The sequence below is a fragment of the Miniopterus schreibersii genome, assembly GCF_964146895.1.
Source record: "Miniopterus schreibersii genome assembly, chromosome: 1".
In the NCBI taxonomy this organism is placed as follows: domain Eukaryota; kingdom Metazoa; phylum Chordata; class Mammalia; order Chiroptera; family Miniopteridae; genus Miniopterus; species Miniopterus schreibersii.
This window is the reverse complement of record NC_138101.1, coordinates 18025104-18042290: the sequence shown is the minus strand read 5'-3', so window position 1 is coordinate 18042290 and position 17187 is coordinate 18025104.

The following is a 17187-nucleotide window of genomic DNA, read 5'->3' as shown; positions in this document are numbered from 1 at the left end:
AATTTGAAATTGGAATTTCCTACTTAAAATTATTTTATGACTATTTTCAAACTTTATGAATTTCTAATGATTTATTTTATATTTTATTTCCACAATTACATAGTTAATTACCTAAACACTATCAAAGTCCACATGGAATGACAGAGTTGCTCAGATCAAAATCAAGGTAATTAAAACTGCATCTTTACTATAGTCTGAACTGATGTGTGAAGACATACAGGTTGACCTTCCTTATAGAAATCTTAAAACCTCCAGAAAAATAGCCAATATCATCCTCACTTCAGTTAATCATCTGCTTCATTATACAATAAAATGTTTACCTAAATACTAGTCAAAATGTACATATTTCTAGCCCCTTTCATTTTCTTTCATTTCAAAATGTGATATTTGTAGAAGAAATAAAACACCTTCTTTGGATGTAACAAAAAATACATGATCCCAAATATTTCTATAATATTACATTTTATTATTTCAAAAGCAGACTTATTTTTGTGGAGAAAAAAGATGCGCCAAAAGATAATACATTTCAAATATTGTTTTGTATGTATGTGATTAATAGCATTGTAATTAATAGCATTTCTTGATGTTTCACAACACATCTGCCATATTTTTCAAAGATATAGTTGTAAATAATAGTAAATATAGTAGATGCTACTGGACATTTATTATTTAGATATATAGCATTAATATATTTAATTAAACTAGACTTTCAGGAAAAATCCTTTGTTTAAGATTATTTTTAGTTTCAGTAATAACATAACCAGATGTATAGAGATCAATGTCTTATTTCGATTTAAGGACATTTTCTTAAGCTTGAGGCCAACTGTCAAAGTCCCCCCATAAACAAATAGAAATGGTTTAGTTCATTTTGATCAAATTGTAACACCTGATATTTAAAGATGTGAACAGTGGGATCATACCATAAAGATACTATTTTAGAGTTCTTGAAATCAAATAAAATTTTCCCATCAAAGCTTAAAGAAAGAACATTTATTTTTTATATGTTTATTTACCTAGAAGTTTTCTTTTTAGTCATTTATTTCAATCACTAAGTCTTACTTTTAGAGGCCAAATAATTTGCTAAGTACCAAAACACAGTATTTCACAAAATAGTTGCCTTAACAGCAGCATTAATACCTAACAGCATAATACTACCCCTGGTCCATCAGCTAAGTGGTATGTAGCATACAGATAAAAGCAGAATGATTATAAAGACTTGAAGAGTCAACATCATTTTTCAATATTTATTGCCTGAGAGAGACTTTCTCAAGAAATAGAATATAACTGTAGATTTTGGCAAGAATTAATTTTGAGGGATTAGTGTGTCAAATTTAAGAATTAAAACTATTTTGAGATGTTTCATTGTTCTTTTAAGTCATAGCATTTTTTGATTGCTCAGTTCAATTTTCTTACATGAAGGTAGCAAAAGCACCCTTAATAATGTGATTGTTTTATTCTACACAGGAGGTGATGTAGTGATGGACACACAACACTGAAATAAGCATCTTGATAACTAATTTTTAGTGGGGACAGTTTTAAGGAGGTAGTGAGGTATGCTTGAAAGAACGTGGACTTTGGAGTCAGAGAGAAAGGACTTGTATAGCTCTGTCCCTAGGGCAAGTTACTTAACATCTCAACTTCACCTTCTGTGAATATAAAATTCTTATTTCTGTATATGTAAAACATTTAAAAATAATATAAATAGGGGGCACTTTATAAAACTTGCTTTCTTTCCTCTTATATCCTTCAACATTATCACTTCAGATATCTTAAGTATACCCGAAGCTTTCACATTTATCTTTTCAAAATTGGGGAATTATCAATCCCATGCAGAGACTTTAGCTTTAGTCCAAATAACATCTTTGCCTCACAAGAGACATTCTGGAAATATTGACTCAGTTTCAAAAAAGGGAGCCAATCACCTTTCAGATCCTTCAGGAACTGCAAAGAAGAAATCATCCCAGATAAAAAAGCCAAACTGAACATTTCCATCACAATTTTCAAAAAGCCAGTGCAAATTGGGACCAAGAATTGAGTCAGAATTTAGATATGTAAAAGTAAGTTCCTCTTTTCTGTCTGCAGGTTTAGAATTACAAAATCTCTCACTTCAAAGATCTAACGTTCAGGGTCTGGGGAAAATTTATTCCATCAAAATTCCCTCTTCTCTCTGTATTTTTAACTTTCTTCTTTTTATTCATGCTTACTTTCCACTAGGTAAAAATATACCCAAATGCTTTCTATTTGAAAATAAACAAACATGGCCATCTGCAACTCAGAAGAGCGTTCTCAACATAACCCAGCCATGCTGGCACCCTGACTTTGGACTTTCAGCTTCCAGAACTGTGAGAAATACAGTATTTTTGTTTACAAGCTGCCCAGGCCATGGTACTTTGTTATGGGTGCTTGAGCTGACCAAGACACCTTCCACCTCAAGATCATACCTTGGTTCATGAAGGCAGCTAGGACTTCAGTCATTGAGTCTAAGTTCCAGGCAGCTGACAGTAGGGACTGTGGCTTTTATTTCTGGATCCAATTGCTTCTTTCTGAGACAAGAACACTTGAGAAACTCCATAAGGTTTTCTTGATTGAATTAAACTCATTAGCTTCCCAGTCTGAAAATGTTAAAGTCGTCCTCTGCTGCTACCCACCTCATAATTACGGCATAATTTTCTATTCATGCTATCTCTGCAGCATCTCTTTAATCCACCATCTTTATTAATTACCACTTCAGCTGCTCACTTCTGGACATTTTTACTACATATTGTATCACTGCAATATTATAAATTGATTTCCTCTTCTTTATTTCCTGATTCTCTTGAATTTTTTTACGTGCCAGTGATACAACTCAGATACTACAATATCGTGGTTCTGACACCACATTTAAGTAATTCCAAATATTTACTTAAGTTCATTTCTTGTAGCATGGGCTTCACAACTTTTCAAGAATTAGTTTTATTCTTTTATCAGGCTTATTTTGCTTTTACCTCTGCTACCCTCACTTGCATATCAGTCTTTGCCTAAAGGGATAACTCTAGGAAGAAAACATCACTGAGCGTGAGGCATTCTGTCAGAGGTGTCAGTTTTGTGGATGGTGTGTTGAGCTTTGGAATGTGAGGAGGCCAGTGACACAGAAAGTGTCACAGAAAGTAGATGACCCAAAAGGCCCTGAAAGTTTCATGGGAGACAAGTGCCAGGTAGGCTGGTAACAGCGGTGTATTCTGCCACTAAAGCTTTAACTGGAAGGGACCTGGCAGGGCAGGGGTTTCTAGTTTGAGAGTGAATTCAGGGCCTGCTCTCTTACCTGATTCTAAGAAGGAACTCACGTCTAGACTACAGAGAAGAGGGAAATTTTTATATATACATAAATATGTGTGTGTGTATACACACACACACACACATATATAGTTTAGCAAATTGCTTTAAAAGTGAATTTTGGGGGGTACTTTTCTAGTCTCATTATGAAGTGTTTCTTCAGCTTGAAATAATATTACTCTAATTTCTTCTGCACATTATTTTAAAAGAGCTCAATAAAACACATACCTGTACCCATACAACCTTAATTTCATTAATCCTGTAACACCACTGACAGAATATGGGATTAAAAGAATGCTGTTTGTGAGGCATACTCTAATGTCTTTCAGCACGTGTGAAACAAAGTGCTCTCCTGGTGAAAGATATCCATGGGAATCTCCAAGAGCATGCACCTGATCTTCTTTTGGTAGCAGAGTGTGCTTTGCTTTGTGACTAGGAGGAAAAAAAAATCCTCCCTAATTCCTCTAGAGTTTTTACTTCAACCCAAAGCAGAAAAACATCATCTGTCTTTCCTAAAGTGTCAGAGTGATAAAAATGCTCAACACTTTACTCCTTCAAACTCAAAATTATTGCCTCTTCCATGAAGTTGTTCCCAATCTCATCAGCAAACTAATCTCACATGTTCCTGTGGTCCCTCAGTGTTTGGTTTGTGCATACATTTTAAAATTGATCAAACACTGTCTTCAATTATACTTTGTTCATTCCATATTGGTCTTTCTCCCGCTATGGAAGTCCTTAGTGCATCAGACTGAAATATTTAACTCAATGTCTTCCTCTAAGCCTCGTGCAGTGTTTTGAACGGTTTTTGCAGTGAGGCAGGCCTCTACTGGTTAATCACCCAGGATCTGGGTCTGATTGAATGCGGGTGATGACTGACTCTAGTCTGTCTTAGCTGTGCAACCTTAAGCAAACTATGTAGCCTTTTTGTTCTGGGAGTTTCCTTATCTCTAACATGGAAATATATGGACACATATTTAATGGGATTATTGTGAAGTTAAACATGAGATAAATGGATAAAACTATCAGAGTTTTGTGTACTTAGTAAGAAGTCCACAAATATTACCCATTGTTATTACATGCTTGGTGGATAAATATAATACTCAAGAAACTGGGTTTAAATATGCCTTCTCTCTAATCTTTTAAGGCTAAACTCAAGTCTCAGTTCACTTTTAAATTTTCTTTGGGGCTGCCTTTATGTAATTATTTTATTTTTCACTGAGCTCTTCAAATACTTATAGCATAGGCCACTGAGTGAAGCATTTAGTTATGAACTGTTTTGTCCAATTCTTTAATTATTTGGTGTTTGCCTTTCCCCAAATATTGTGGTACAGGTTCTATGACTGATGAGATATACTTACTCAAAGGTAACTGAACTGAGGACCGTACCAGGCAAACTCAATTGCTACTTGCAATTGAGCAGAAAAGAAAATAAGGAAGTTTGAGTTTGGACAGTGTATCTCAATTAATGCAGCCTAAGCAAATTTGTGATTGTCTTTGCTCTGTCTGTGTTAGTGCCTTTATCGTGTAGGTAATTCATATTGAGTATATAATCAAAATATAGTGTTGTTTTCTCATATTACATTGCTATTTCTGCACCAGACATTTCAAAACTTTAGAGGCTTAAAATAACATGTTTATTTAGCTCACAATTTTGTGTTGACTAGGCAGTTCCTTTAGTCTAGCCTGAGCCAACTCGCTGATCTCTGCTGGGTTCATTCAAGAGATGTGGTTAACCGGTGGGTTCGCTGATGGTTGGATGATCCAGGATGGCTTCACTTCCATGTCAAGCAGTTGTTGTACTGTGGACCAGGGCAAGAGAGGGCTCTGTAGGCTATGTTTCTCATTTTGGACTTTTTTTTTTTACCTCTATACACTTTATGAATCATCTCATCCCATGTGTTCAACTACCACCTCTATGCTGATGACAAAACTCACAAGTTACACTCTAGATTCCTCTCTGGTGTTCCACCCATGTTTATCTTCCTGATTTTCATAGCTCACAAATCCTCAGACCCAACATTCTCATCTCAACTGCTGGTTCTTGTCTAAACTCCCTATTTTGACAAATAGCATTATTTTCAACCTAACTGATATGACAGAAACCTGAAGATCTTCTTTCTTGACTATTTCCTCTCTTTCAGGCCCTGTAACTAATTGTTTATTTATAAGAAGATAAAATAAATTGATACTGTCTTACTTTGATTTTTGTTCTGAATCATCTGAAATCAAAGCATCAATATCAACGCATTGATGGAGGTTTTTGTCTCCAATCCAAATATCCTCCAGCACATCTTTTGTACTGCAGCCAGAGTTATCCTTTTAAATATAAATCTGATCATGTTACCATTTTGCTTAAATCCATTCAGTGATATTACCAAACTCAGAATAAAATAAAACTCTCTTGCCAATCCTAAAATCTTTTGTTACAAAACGCCTGTGTGTAAAAACTATATTATTGAGGATTTTTACAGTGAACTCAGTTTCTGTTTAGAGCTTTCAACTTACATGGGAGTTCAGTAAATTCATTGCAATTCTGTTCCATCAGTGTGTGTTTTCTCCTCTTTTGTTTTATTTTGTTATTTTAGTTTCTGCCATGAAATTAAATCTTTTCTGATAAACCCAACTTGAAATTTCTCATCTGTCCTTTTATCAGAGTAAGTCTAAATTCAAGGGAATTATTTTGCTTCATGACCACGGGGTGGGGGTGGTGGGGTGGAGATGGTATGTCAGGGTGAATACTGGTCATCTATCCAGCTGACATCCTCAGCTCCGTCAGTCTCTTTGATCCCCCCCCCCCCCCAATATACTCTTATTCTGGCTGCAAGTTCCCTTTATATGTATGTACATCCCTTGATGATTCTCAAGGTCATGCCCATGCCCCTTAAACTCAGAAAATTTAAAGTGGAGCCTACAAGAACTCTGTAAGGTCAGTTCCAGCCTATGAGGTTGCCTCACACAAAGTACTGCTTTTTCTGCTGTTCTGTGTTAAGGTGGCTCAAGGTTCTTGACAAGGAGGCTGATCCATCCGGCAACCCCTGTTGAGAAGCAGGACGTAGGTTTATTTACTCTCACGTCCACATATTTATTATATAGTTTTGTACTATCTCCCATTAGTATTAACTCTGGCATCCTGATACACACAGATTCATATCAGAATATCATCAGCTGTTAACTCACTTGATTCCCTTTAACGTCATCTCTGAATTCCTTCATCTTCCTTGTGCCTGAGATCAGAAGCTCTGGGAAGAGGGATTTGTACACACCTGTGGCTCATTTTTGGGGGCATCCTGATCATCAGGATAAATAGGGTCTGAAATGAGCCTCCATCCCACTTGCCTCATACTCTACTTAGGGGCAGCCAGGGGAAGAGTACTTTTTATAGTATGTCTACTTGAAGGAAGTATCTTTTCTTTTTTTCTTTTTCTTTTTTAATTTTATTTTTTAATTTAATTAATTAATTAATTTATTTATTTATTTTAAAAATTGTATTATTGTTTAAAATATTACAGAGGACCCTTTTTCTCCCCAATGACCCATTCCACCCCATTCCTTCCCCCTCCCCAGTCCCTCTCCCCACCATTGTCCATGTCCTTGGGTTGTATATATATGCACATAAATTCTTTGGTTACTCTCTCCCTTTCCACCCACCCACCCTCCTCCATCCCTCTGACACTCATCAGTCTCATCTATGCTTCCATGTCATTGAATCTATTTTGTTCATCAGTTTATTAAGTATCTTTTCTTAACCACATAAAATATCACATATTTGTAGGACTCTCTTATCCTTAGGGTCATGTTCTAGTAAAATAGTAAAACTGAACAACTTGCAGTTGTCAAATGTGCCCTGCTACCTTGATTTCTGCCTTTGAGATGTTGAGCAGAGGACCTAGCAAACCCATGCCCTACTTCTGACCCATGGAAATTGTGAACGTGATGGACTGCAGGTTTGTGTCCCCTCAAAATCCACATGTTGAAACCCTAACCCCAATGGTATAGTATTAAGAGGTGTGCCTTTGAGAAGCAATTAGGTTTAGATGAGGTCATGAGCATTGAGCCTCCTGATGGGATTTAGTGTCCTCATAAGGGGATAGAGAGACCCTAGCTCTGTCTCTCTCTCTTTCTAACATGTGAGGATTCAGCAAGATGTCCTCTGCTTGCAAACATGAAGAAGGCCCTCACCAGGAACCACCAAATTGGCCAGCACTTTAACCTTGGACTTCCCAGCCCATAGAACTGTGAGAAATAAATGTTTATTGTTTAAGCCACTCAGTCTATGGTATTTTTGTTAAAGCACCCTGGACAATGAGATAATATATTTTTATTATTTTAAGCCTCTATGTTTGTGACAATTTGTCACACATCAATAACAACCTAGTAAATTATTTTGATTCAAAAGGTAAGAGATTATGTTTTCTTATTGAGAATTATGTGTATCTTGTCCTTTGTTTGTGTTTGGGTAAAGAGACCATTCCATAGAAGTGCTTTAGGGGGGAAACCTGTGAAGCACTGCAGAGGAAATGAGGTACAAACTCAAGCACCAGTATTTGGGAGAGAAACACTATGACATTCACCTTAAGCCAGGCTCCACAGCACCAGAACAGATATGGTTTTTAACAGAACCAGTTCACACTCTGTCCCAATAAGACGTATGCTCCTTTGCTAATGACACCATAAGGAGAAAGAAAGTAATCATGTAAAGTCTCTCTACCCCAAGAAGTATTAAATGGGGCACCTATATTTATCTCCTTTCTCCCCACAAACTACCTTAATGTGACACTATGGAGAGCTCATTTTAGGCTAACTGCAGAGTGACAGTTTTCTCCTTCTGCAGGCAGATAATCAGGCTCATTAATCCGTTCAGACCTCCAGGGTATCACTTATTAAATTGCTCCCAATGGGCCTCATTCACTCCCAGGAAATAATTTACATACTAGGGAAGTTTGATTCACTATCAAACACATCTCATTTTAAACAATTCTCATTTTCAGTCCTTGGTAGAAGGTAATAACTTATGCAGAATGTGTGCAGGCATAGAGTATAACATGCTGAGAAATTATTTAAATATTACCTTCAGGTCGCCAATATTCCATGAAAATATCTGTAATATATAATTCAGTGATTTTAATGAAGATTCCCCCCGCCCCATGTTTTTCTTTCCTTTCCTCCCTCCAATAAAAAAAGACAAAAGTATTTTATATCAACTCTTAGGGCCTGGAAGAGTAGGCTCATTGATGAACAGGAGTGGAAATCATACATGTGCCATCACTGTTTCATTCTCCCACCTCGGTCTGTCAAATGAATCACAACTGAAGCTATTCTGTGTTATACAAGCCACCATTTAAATGGTTAATTGCACTTTCAGATACTTTGCTTCCCAAATGAGACAACATTGGCTGTCTCATTCAGAGTGAAAATTCACTTGGTTTTATGTTTCAATAGTAAAGAATAAAGTCATGTTTCAACTGGTTAAGTTTTAACTTTTTTTTCTCTAGAACAGCAAAGCTCTAATGATAACAAACTATATAAATAACACTTACCATGTGTTTAGTATTGTTCCACGTGCTTTATACTTCTTCATTCAAGTATTTCTTCAAACAACACTGTGAGGTAGATACTACAATTATCACATTTGAAAGATGAGGCATTAAATCAGAGCAACCAAATAATACAAACATGGCTTATGAATCTTTCCAGGAAGAGCCTCTACTAGGCTGATGGTTTTTTAAAAATGTAAATATTTCACTCTTGCAGAGATAGCTACTAAACTTCAAACTGTGCAAATGATAACATATTGAATGAAAGAGCACATATGAAGCTATTCAGTTCTCAACTATTACCTGCTGCCTCCAGTTGCTAATGAATGACCTCAAGTGAGAAAAATCGGATCCAGTTCCAGCATTTCCACTAACTAGCTGTGCCTCCCTACACCTATTTTCTTACCTAGAAAACAAGTTAATAATGCTCATAAGAATCCTTTAAGCTATGAAACTAACATTTTTTTCTCATCATTTATCTATAAATGATATAGGATTTAGCCAAAAAAATGAAAAATAAAGTTACATCCATGGATATGTTGAGGTGTGAATGTTCCAACACCTCCTCCCCCAAAAAAGCACATTGCACAATTACAGTCAGAAACAATATTTTAAAAGTAAAGGATGGAGTAAATCTTCTAACATATTGAGTTTGCTTCTCAAGAAATCTGCCAAATATCCAACTCCAACTGTGATTTCCAAATATTTCTTTATCCAGATAGCAAATCACAGTTTATGCAATCAATATGCTGTCCAGGAGCAAATTGGATGTCCTATCCCCTGAACACATTAATTTTCCCTGACTTAGCAAAATCTTAAGATCAAATGCATAGCGCTTGAACCTCCTACCCGCATTTCTAGCCTTAGAGCAGCAGTTTACAGAATACTGTGAAGTTCACATTACTTCTCCTGCTGCAGTAGGTCATGTATTTTAATTTTAACAGATGTAAATTGTAGGCTTATAAGAGGGAGAGCCCTGTGTCCATGCTGGCAGAAAATATTTTAAATTATTTTCTGACAGTGCAAAAATATAGCTACTGAGATTTTAGATGATGGACAGTTAGGAAACTGGGAGTGCAAATGAGAAAGGCAGCTAAGGAACAGGGTTTTGCTGTGGTTGCTATCATTGCTATTCTTTTCTCCCCCTGAGTGCCAAACTTTTAATTTTTGCATCTGCAAGACAATGACAGGCAAGGCTGCCTTACAGTTTCAGAGCCTAGAGTAGCTCCAATAAAATAGTAAATCAGTGGAATGCAGGTGACTGAAACTTTGATTCTTTTCTACATAAATAAAATACTGTTTGATATTTAAGGACACTCAGCAATAGATGATGTTGGGACTGGGAAGTGAGTTTGACATAGTTTTTTGTTTTGTTGTGAGACAGTTGATTTTTAATATTTTTTAAATACAAAGGAATTAATTTAAAAAAATACAACTCAGGGAAAGAGGGAAAATATGGAATTTTCAAGTGAATGGAGCGTATTTCATTGTTTAGGTTATCATGTTCCACCACTCCCAATACCCATAAAGCAAAAATTTCACTTCGTAACACAGAAAAGCCTTGAATGGTAACTGGGAAATTGTGATAGCAGGAAATGTATCTAAGAATTTCGGTTGTTCTTGATTGTTTGGCCTGGGATAAATAAAATCCACTTGAAGGGCAGGCAAGGGAAACTTATAGTAGGAAAGAACTAAATGTACAAAACACAGCTGTAAAAATTACTCCTTAGCACAAATTTACCCTCAAAAGAATGGGGGAGTAATCAGGTAGCTGAACTACTAGGCTGTTGCGCCCCCACCCCAAAATAAATAGTATGGAAGTGTAGGTAGAATATCGTACCCCAGATATTTCACTTAGTGAGTGTGATCTGGGAGGCAGTAATGAGACACTGAAGAAAATGAGAGCTGGGCCAGCTAGTTACATGAGTTCATGGGAAAAAGCCAGTTCAGAGAGGAGGGAGGCACAGGGGGAGACTCCCAGGAGGGACACATGAAAAGGAGTCCTTGATATGGCAGGACTTGTTTCTCAACCAGAAAGTCTGTTTTTGGTAGTTTAGCATACAAGCTGTGTGTGTTGTAGATGTTAGTTTCTAATGTCGGGAGACTGAGGAAAGATAGAGCACGGAACAATTTTTAAGGGTACAGGCTCTGCAATCAGACAGAACTGGGTCTGGATTTTTACTATTTTCACTGTGACAATTGGCAAATAGCCTAATAGTTCTCAGTGCTCACCTTTGAAAATGTGAAATCGACCCTATTTTTCCCCGTACAAATTATGCAAGATAATGCCTAACAAGACAATAGCACATATCTTGGCACAGAAATCACAATCGATAAAAAAGAAATGTTTATTGTTTCTGTGAGTTAGTTTTCTATAATACTTAGAAGAAATCGAACAGGTACTTTCTGATGAGTTTCAAAGGAACAGAAGTGTTTACGTTCTGCAATGTAGGGGTGGAATGTAGACAAGTATAGGGGAGGAAAAATATATTTTCCTCTACCTGTGTAGGTTTTCAACTGGGTCTCTGTAAGAAAAGACAGATTAACTAAAGAAAAGTGTACCCATTTATTTAAGTTTTACTTGACAAAGTAGACTTCCAAAGGAAAAATGGTTAAACCTGAGCGTTTTTATACAAGTTTGATAAAGAATGCAAGTTGTGGAAAAATATGACAGAACAAAAGGATATGAGCTAAGTGTAGTAAACTGGAGTAAGCAGTAATGTCTGTACCTTCAGATTGCTTCAGGTACCTAAGGCCTGCTTCAGGGGATACATTAGTTCCGTAAAACTTTTCTATAATGCAAGTTTATTTAAAGAGAATTATATTTTATGATTTATTTCCATAACAAATAAAAATAATTCCCATAAAAAGTGTTTTATAAGATAGAGATATGAAACGGAAAACAGGTTCTGTTGCTGGCTGCTTACAGTGCAATCATCCTGTGAGAATTTAAAATACATTTAGGATTTTTGTAAAATATTTTTTGGATCTTCGAGTTTGTTCTTACATGTTATAAAAATTAGTCATGCTAGCTGTCATTTGCTGCATTGGTTCACTCTCCATGTCAGTTTGCTGATCCAGAGGTCCCAGAATTCTTCAGAATGCTTTCTTGTACTTATTTATATCTTATATAAATTTAGCTCTCTTTCAACTCCCCCCCAAACAGCCATGCTTTACCAAAACTTCATTTTAATGAGTCTCAGTACTGAAAATACTTACATGTCACAAACAAGTGATTCCCCATTTCTAAATACAATGTGAGCGTCTTATGGTCCTACAAGACTCCCACATAACAAAGGAGAGGCTCAACATTGTGTCCAATGACCTCCTCTCTACTCAAGTAAACCCACTTAATCCTATATAGAAATGATTCACAGTTACATGAAATTCTTTCACAGGTCACCTCAGCCCTACCTAATCATCATAAAACATTCTCAAATCCAAGATTATTTAAATTTAAGTAACATCTGTGATGGACCCTGAACACTAGCAAACTAGTCAAAATTAAGTGATTTTAAAGTTCTAAATGGCTAATTCTTTATGTATGCAACTAAAAACAACCCAATTTACTTAACCGAACACTTGATACCTCAGAAACTTTTGCATTTAGATATAGAATGACCTTTATATATATTTTAAATGGGTTGACTTTAAAGTTTCTTTTGTAAAACATATGTGAAAGGGATGATTCTGCTATTTTTTCCAAAGGAAAGGGAAACTTTCACAAGAATTGACCTGTATCATGCCCGCAACCTCAATACATTTACTTTGTAGATATTAAAAATAATTAATTAAATTACATTAATAATATTTTTAAATCACTTAACTATTAACCCATTACAGTAATAATTCACAGCATAATTAATTATGTAGTAAATCAGAGAATGAAAAGTATATGTGTAATACAATAATGGGATAGGCATTCACTTATATAGGTACAAAAACATAAGAAAAGGGCTAGAAGGGTCTTTCTGAAACTATTTTATGAGGAGGCAAAATTAAGTGTTTTTATCATTTTTTAAATTATTTTCTCTAATGTTACTTTTAGAATAAAAAAGTGGGACTTCATACTTGAAATAGGAGTTACTGAGTAAAAAAAATAAGATAAAGCAGTCACCTATAATTATGATGTTCTGATTTGGGATTTTTAAAAAATCAGAACTGATAACGCAGAAGTTATAGTGTTGCCTAATAGAGCTTTTAAAACCTGATCAACTTCTTCATCATCCATGATATAAAATGAGGTGAGGTACTACTGAGGGGGGTCATGGCGCCTCTTTCCTCTTCAAACAGGAAACATGGGCTGTCCAGGCGAGATGGTTTTGGAAGCCCCAGGCATGTATACTTTCCTGGAGACTCTAAGATTAGGGTGTTTTTACAGACTAGAGATCCCCTTTTTCCTCTGTTTTCCTAAATGGTCATAATAAAGGCTATAGAATTTTTTTTCTCGATAAATATATGCTATCCATCTCAATAACTGTTTGGATGTTTGGGGTTTTTTTTAAGCAGAGAATAATGAACATGGGAGGAAGTATTCTGACTTCACTGTAGAGATTATTTGCTGAATGACGAATCCGTGCTTTTAGCTAGGCAGCTGTCATGGCTATTTATGAAAACGCACTCTCCTTGTAGCTTCAGTTGTTAACGAAATTAACAAGACAAATACATTTTGTGCTTCACCAGTCTTTCTAAATTATCTGTTCAAATTAACAATGAGAATTGAATAAAAGAGTGACTACAAGCTAAAAATAAATTTTAAAACAAGCGGAAAAACATGGTTTTCTGTAGCAAAAAGCTATAGAGTTATGTACTCCTATACATTCTTTTATAAAAGATTTCTACACTAGTTATTGTCTTCAAAATAGTTTTCCACTAACTGTGGTGTATGACACGTGCTTTATTGTTTAGCCAGAATATCTGTGGATATTCTGAGAATGGAATCAGTTCTTGTTAAGTGCCAGTGCTTGGTTTTGCCAATATATTCAAATCATACTGCATATTGCTCATTAATAACACTTGTCTGGATGACCCTTCATGGTAATATGAAGCAACTTAATTATTTTTGGAAAATAAATTGCAGCAGAATTTTAAAGTATTTAAATCCAAAATTATGATAAAGATAAATTAGATAAACGGCAAAAACATAACTGAGGCCCAAAGAGCCATGCAGGATTCAAAAAGTTGCCAGATTTAGCAAATCAAAACACAGGACACCCAGTTCAATTTGAATTTCAGGTAAATAGTGAATACTTCTAGGACCCAAATGGGCCATACACTAAACAAATATTTGTTGTTTAAATGAAATTCTAACACCTGCACAAACTGAATTTTATCTGGCAACCTGAGTACACAGGACTTTGCAATTCCTACCTACTGTCAATCTACAGATTCTTGGGCTGTACTTCAGGTTTGGTTCTAGAAAATTATTATACTTGAAATTTAGAACAACTAAAGTATGTTCATCAGCATACATCTGAAAGAAACCATCACTAAGATGAATCAGGTTTATTTTAATTGCAATAAAAAATGAGTTGCTTTATGCATTCATTTTCATTTCAAGAAATTATTGATTTTTCCCATCACAAAAATAAAAATAAAACTTGAAATTACTATAGAGCAGATTTTACTCAGTAAGGTTTTAACATCAAAGGGAATAACAATGATTTATTTCTTTTAATGAAATAAAATCGTGTAACTATGATTGCACCATGCATTAAAAAATATAAAACTACTCATATTCCAAGACATAGGTTATGTCAAAAATGAAAGTGTTTTCAAATAGTAATGTATTCATTTATCAATATATGAATAAAACATCTTACAGAACCCATGGATTCTTTATATTCTATTCCGGTGTTCTGTTGTTAAACAGACATTGCTTCATCCTTGAGTTGAAGATTTAATTTGATAACTTGAATGTTTTTTTTTCTGACATTTGCAAACTTCACAAAAGCATGTGTGTGTTTTTTATTGCTTTTCCTTAGGTTATGTTCAAAGTGTGTAAATCTGTAACTATGCTAATGAAAAGAGAAAGGCAATTCATTTTGTTTTACCCACTTATATTCAATTTTCTGAGAAATAATATTTCACAAAGTAAATTCAATGTATTCAAAGACAAATGACCATCAATGTTATGTTTTTAGAATAAGATGGGTGACATTGTTAGAAACAGGATTTTTGAAACTTAGTTTGCCTGGTGCACAACTAACTAGATATTTGATCTTGGGAAAATTATGCAAATTTTCTATGACACACTTTCTTAATAAGGAAAATGGCAATAATAATAATGATAATAATAATAATATTTTCACCTAATAGTGTTGAGGTGAGATTTACATGAATTCTTGAAAAATGTTTAATACAGTAAACAATAATCACTCAAATGATAGCTTATGATCTTCATGGATTGGTTAAGTCACTAATTTCTAGAGGCCATTAACATACCTTCAATCATTTTATGACTAATTGCAATTAACTGTGGTAAATAATTTAACTACAGTATTTGACTTAAATATAGATTAGGCATGATTATATCAGAGATGTAGAACAAAGCTACTATATTTATTGATTTTGCAACTCAGTGGTGTTCAAATACACAATCAATTATAAAGAATATTTTAGAATTGTCAAAGTGCATGACTACAAATATGAGTTTGAGCTGTTATTGAGTGTTAGTATAGGTGCAAAACAATTTTTTGTTTAACAGTGTCTACTATATTCCCTTGAACTTAAACATTAATGGAAATGATGTTAGCATTCTGGATTCAAGAAATGTAATTGTTCTGGACTAACTCCAAATTTGGGTAGTAAAATATATAAATCTTAGATGTTTTGGGGTAAAGATCCCAAAATAGACCTTCACATCATTACCTAAAATAATGTTACATCATTAACTTTTTACAGGGTCATAAAAGTCCCATATTTTTTAAAACACATCAAAATCATCTCAATACAGGTTTCAAATTATATGGCAACTAATCACTGTGTTAGAAGGATTTTAAAACCCTTGATGTTTTAAGATACTTATTCTGTGTGGTGTGGCACGTGTGTGTGTATGGGTGTGTGTCTTAAATACACCTGAGAAGATGAACAAACAATTGAGGTATTTCTATATGTATATTAAACTAATATGCATATTAAATATTTGCTCTATATAGCTTTGGCTTGGTGCTATTGCTGTCATTGCTATTTTGATTTTCCATCAGGATAACATGGGGGGGGAGTATTTTAAATGTCCAATAAAACTCCTCCCCAGGCCTCCAAAGTGACATGGACATTAGGAGTTTCTGATATTTCTACAAATGACTACTTGGTTACTATTGGCATTAGAGGAAAAAAATAAATAAAAGAGGATTCAATATACCAGTGAAAGTTACTGGTTCTGCTCCAGACCACCTCAAACATCATCAGGAACTTCAGAAGAAATATCAGTTAAAGTATGAACAAAGCATGATGTCTCCTCTAAAGAACTCTTGAGACTTATTTCATCAGTTGAATGCTCATGGTCTCCTGAGGACACTATCTCCCACTAGTCTTCTTAAATGGAGACTTTTTAAATTATCATTATTCTTTTCCTTATTGTCCCACATCTAATGCCTCTTTCAAACCACATTTCTTTTCTGCTTCTATTGAGCATGTTGTCAGACATAGTACCACCTACTGTCTCCCTTTGCTCTCAGCTTCAGATTCCCTGCTTATTTCTACAGTTATTGGTCAATTGCTGAGCTCTGTTTTTTCTTCATCTCTAATTCTGTGATTTTTCCAAATATATCACCCATGTACGTAATTCATGTAATAATTCAAATAACTAGTTATCTCAGATCATTGATCTTATCTCCAATTTTTCTCCAACCACTCTCATAGTCACAACCTGGAGCTTGTTATGCACAATAACTCTACCTCCTTTAAAACTTTGTCTCTCATATTTTAGCAGTTCTTTCAACATATTAAAACCCCCGAACTCTTAACAACATCAGTTTTTCACAGTGATCATTACTCTTGCTTTCTACTCATATCCCTATATGAATTCTAAACAATGGTTGAATCCAAATATCCAAGCTCTTAAAGTTTCCAAAGAAAATGACTGCTTTCAACTTAAATTCAATATATAAAACTCAAATGGCAACTTTACCAAGAAATCCAAATGTGTCTCCATTACATTTGTTTTATTTTGATCTCAGACAATTATTTTGTATTTTCAAGTTTCTCCTCAAACCAGCAGCACCTCCCCCATTCATAATGTTGCCTGAAAACTTATTTTGAAAATGGATCCCATCAGATAGGACCTTATAATTATCCCATCAGCAACTGAACAATCTTACTTACATGTGGCCTTATAGTC